Source organism: Cynara cardunculus, unplaced genomic scaffold (assembly GCF_001531365.2).
Source record: "Cynara cardunculus var. scolymus isolate 2C unplaced genomic scaffold, CcrdV1 Un_Scaffold_6595, whole genome shotgun sequence".
Lineage (NCBI taxonomy): Eukaryota > Viridiplantae > Streptophyta > Magnoliopsida > Asterales > Asteraceae > Cynara > Cynara cardunculus.
In genome coordinates, this window is record NW_020203055.1 from 836 (window position 1) to 5,704 (window position 4,869).

Here is a 4,869-nt window from a genome sequence, read left to right on the forward strand (position 1 = left end):
GTAAACACAGCCTTCCAATTAATTTCCGATAAGTACCCAGATGATGCTGATCCTCAGGCCCTGAAATATCAGAGCTGTACCAACATTTCTCAAGAGGAGTAAATAGTCAATACAAGTGACACCAATATCTCTTTATTCCAAACCCACAACAAAGTAATTTAAAGATCAGCCCATTAAATAAAATAAACAAAAACCAAAAGTTGTACCAGGGCACATCCTTTTGATAGACTTAAGAGGGGAAATCTGCAAGTCATTTAGTATGCAATGTCTCGGCATGTACATGAAGCTTGAGGTTAAAATCAACAAAAGAAATGGGAATTGCAGAACCTCATAGATGATTCCAGTGCCAAACAAGTTTGATTTCCCGAAATCATCACACAAAACGCGAAATTACTATCATGCAGATCATTTAAAAAATTCCATGACACCACTACATGCCAACTAAAGAGAGGGCCAACAAAAGACTTACTGTTGAACATCAGGAGGATAAATTAATGAGAGCACCACGATGGACTGCAAACAATATAATACGAAAGGGATAAATTAATGAGAGCACCACGATGGACTGCAAACAATATAATATGAAAGCAGATTCCAGCCCGTGTGAGAGAACTCTTGAGCATTGTTTTTTAATTAGCCATATGAGGATCTGCAAGCAACATCAGCCGTTACTTTCCGCAAAAAAATCCACATTACAGAACACCACATGGAGGGAAATGGATAGGAAGTCCATCACCGAAAATAGGAGGACTAGAAAAATCAGCAACATGTGCGTGTGGTGCGTGTGTGGAACACAAACACAAAGTCGGAAAAACAGAGTAAAGAGCCACCACCTTTGGCATCAATGAAAATGCATACTTAAGGAATTTCTGATGGCTCATGATCATGAGGTCTAAAACGGCATACTATCGCGCTTTAAGAAAAAAGTGAGATCTTTTGACAGTACCGGAGAAATATGGACACCCATTGATATAATAATATAAATTCAATCAGGGTTGATAATACCAAGGACCAACTGAAACTCTTAAATCTGGAAAATCAAGTATGGAATTATCTTCGAAATTAAGGATCAAATAGGAATCTGAGAGAAAGTTCAGTAATGAGGAAATTGTGTATGTTAGTCATATCCCCTCTAAGAACAAACAACCCATATAAGTAGGGGAAATTAAGAGAGAGGATAAACCACAGGACTATGATCAGCTACAACATTATTTATGCACTAAATGTACTAAGTAGGCAATGATCCCTACATATCCATACGTATCATCCATATTAAACCATATTTTGAGACAGACCAACAGAGATGGCCGAGCTGCAGCCTAATTAACGACTTCTATTCCACAAAATAGAGCTGGTACAAAACCGAAGAAGCAAAAAAAAAAAAACAAGAACATGTTACTGCAAAACAGAGGGAAGAAAAGAATTTCCCAATCGCATCGTCCAAATTAAGCCATGATAACCAAATCATCCGGTAGGTAATTCATTCGTTGACAGAACTAAAAATGGCCAAGTCATATAACCTAAAAGAAGTAATAAACGAAAAATATCTACATGGATATGAATTGAGATTTTGAACAGAAACGACAAACCAGCTCGGTTCCATTTACCAGGATTGCAGTTTACCACCATGCATGGGATTTGCAAGARCTGCATTCAAAAAAATATATGTTCATTTTGCCACCATCACAATCATTGACAAAAAAAACCAATTTTKACCACAAACAATGAAAGAGTTAACAATGTAGACACCTTCACAAAGAACAAAATTATTTAGAAAGTTAATTTCAAACATACTTGTCCACAAACATAGTCCTTGAGTTGGCTAGATCCATGGTCTAGCAGAAGAACAAAAAGCAACGCATCCTGCAAAAAGAAGGACCAATCCAATTGTCAAAGCCAACTTATAATCATAAAATTTAATGATAACATTCAATGTACATTCATGTGATCTACGACTATATTTATAAGTATTAGACAAGTGAATAGCATATGACTTCATGAAATTCCAATGTACCTCCATTACACGAAATAGAAGGGACAACCAAAGCCATGAACTCAACCTTTAGTGTCGGGGGAAGGCTCATCATGAGGTTCCACTAGCGTGCTCTACAAAAGGCGAGATCTTTTGAGCAAGGGTACTGGATATCAATATGAAGAACTGGAAATAACTAAAGAAGCAAAAATGCACATCTAAAAACAAAAAAATTATGAAGAATGGCCAATGCCATGCTYGAGACTAATAGTCGGCATGAAAAAATAATTAGAGACAGACGAACCAAGATAGTCCAASGTGCAGCGTACCGAACAACTTTAGCTCCAAACAAGATGCACTGGTACAAGAACTTCCGAAGTAAGAAACCGTGAACATGTTATTGCAAAACTCGTGTACATGTCATAAACAGAGGGGGGAAAGAAATTTCCCAAAAATCAAACCATGATGATCAAATTATCCGGCAGATCATCAGCCACTCSTGACAGAACTCTAAAAGGTTGTCATTTAGTGAAAAACAAGTAAATGACACACAAAGAATGTAGATGTATATAAACAGAGTATTTAGAATGGCTTTGATAATGTATGAAAAAGAGAAAGATATTTTCGAGAAACCCTGGCCTTTGATTAAAGGTGATTAATTTAAGCAAGAATTTTTAAACCAAGGAGGGATTAAAAGCCATCCGTTTTCTAATTCAACTTAAAACACATTTTGACATAACTCTCATGTCAACATCTCTATGTTGAAAGCCACATAAAATATTTCATTTATTTCCTTCACTTGATAAATCTAGGAATGATCCCAGAGAAAGGGTTAACATCAAGATTGCGGAGAAATAAGAGTACTAGGAGGGGGTGTAAAAAATATATGTTGAAAGCAGAAGTGGCGGATTCCAGTCACTTGTGTCTAAGTCAACTAAAAATAGCTCTCTCCCGTCAACATCTTTCTGTTGGGAGTCATATACAGATTTGTAAAATATTTTATTTATTTCCTCTGTTGATTAATATAGGAATGATCCCAGAAAAATGGTTAACATCAATCAAGATAACACTTGTGGAGAAATGAGAATACCAGGAGGAGATGTAAACAATGCAAGTTCAAAACAGAAATGGCTGATTGTATCTGTTGAATTCCCCGATTCGGGTGTAAACATAAGTTCTTTTTCCAGACCGGCCAAGAAGAATGTCACAAGGATGGCATTTCAATTAGGYCGTACGAGGAATGCAATCAACATCAACGGTTACTCCATGCAAGACATTACTTACAACTTAATAGGAACTAAATGACTAATAACCAATACCATGATATCAACTTACCAAGATTCAGTCAGGGAACTGAACAGATCGATTCAAGGAACACAAAATGCAGAAACATGTGTATGTGCGTSTGGAAAACAAATGCAACACCATATTGCATGGATATGTTAAGGCGCTTACATCGCAATTTCAAGTAAATCTTAACACCATGGAACAATCAATGCCAGAYTTGATACCAAGAGTCGATACAAACCATATTTTGAGACTGACCAGCTCCAACAAGATGTGCTGGTACAAAAACTGCCAAAGTATAAAAAGACATATTCATTGCAAATCTCATGTACATGACATAAAAAGAGAGAACTCCAAAAGGCCAAGTCATTTAATGAGAATGTAAACATATATAAACAGGGTATTTGGAAAAATGACTTTGGGAACAAAGAATAAACAGTTCAACATCACTACCATTATCCGGCCTAGCAGTCAACTGCATGTGATCCAAAGACTAGACGAGTTAATGGGGATAAAGATCAAATACACAATTCCTTTCTCAAGAATGGAACTACAAGTAGATATGACATGTTGTGCCTAATTACCAGTATATGTAAACACAGCCTTCYAATTAATTTTCCATTACTGACCAGATAGATGATACAGAAGTCAGATGCCCTCAGGTCCTGAAATATCAGAGCTGTACCAACATTTCTCAAGAGGAATAAAAATGCAATGCAAGCGACACTAATATCTCTTTATTTGAAACCCACAACAAAATACATTTAAAGATCACCCATCAAAATAAAATAAACAAAAACCAAAAGTTGTACCAGATCACATCCTTTTGATAGACTTAAAGAGGGGAGATCAGGATTGGTCAAGTCATTTTGTACGCAATGTCTCTACATGTACCTTAAAAGCTCGTTTCTATAGAGATTGAAGAAATTCATGTGACAAACATCATGAGGAAAACCGATAGGAAGTCCATCACTGAAAATTGAAGGAATGGAAAATTCAGTAACATGTGTGTGTGTGGAACACAAACATCATAATGGATGTATATGTTACCGCACTTACAGGGTTTCGAAGCTCAAGTGGCAATTTCGAGCAGACCCCTAATTTTTCAGAAATAAAARGTACAATACTTACTAAGGATAGAAAGGACAATGAAAGATGGAAAAACGAGAAAAGAGCCACCACCTTTGGCATCAATGAAAATGCATTTCATAGGAATTTCTGGTGGTTCATGATCATGAGGTTTAAGAGCATCTCCAACAACAGCTATGCTATTTTAAAGTTTTGGAGAATTGGAAAAGGTTTATTCCAGCAGCGAAGCTAAACTCTCCTCTGATATGGAGGAAAATAGGATAGATGAAGAAATCTCCAAATTTGGTAATAAAAAAAAAGGGAAAAAGAGAAAATATAGCATATCTGTTGGAGATGCTCTAACAAAATGGCATACTATCGCACTTTAAGAAAAAAAGTGAGATCTTTGACATTACCAGATTTAAATCTGAAGATATCCATATTAAACCACATTTTGGGACAGACAAACAGAGATCACCAAAGGTGCAGCCACGTGAACAGCTTCTATTCCAAAGAGTAGTGCTGGTACAAAAACTGAAAAA

At 36.3% G+C, this 4,869-nt stretch overlaps 1 long non-coding RNA gene across 6 annotated transcripts; it reads right to left on the reverse strand.

Annotated features, from left to right (window-relative positions):
- Positions 1–13: 13 nt before the first annotated feature.
- LOC112504711 lies at positions 14–4,862 on the reverse strand. 6 transcript variants are annotated; one of them, XR_003068249.1, is made up of 5 exons: positions 4,744–4,862; positions 4,319–4,356; positions 2,015–4,231; positions 1,795–1,863; positions 14–1,647 (listed from the first exon to the last, which is right to left on the reverse strand). It is a non-coding gene; the product is annotated as an uncharacterized LOC112504711 (long non-coding RNA). The 6 variants fall into 6 exon arrangements; XR_003068248.1 differs by having other exon boundaries at positions 2,015–4,356; XR_003068246.1 differs by having other exon boundaries at positions 4,319–4,862.
- Between the last annotated feature and the right edge of the window lie 7 nt (positions 4,863–4,869).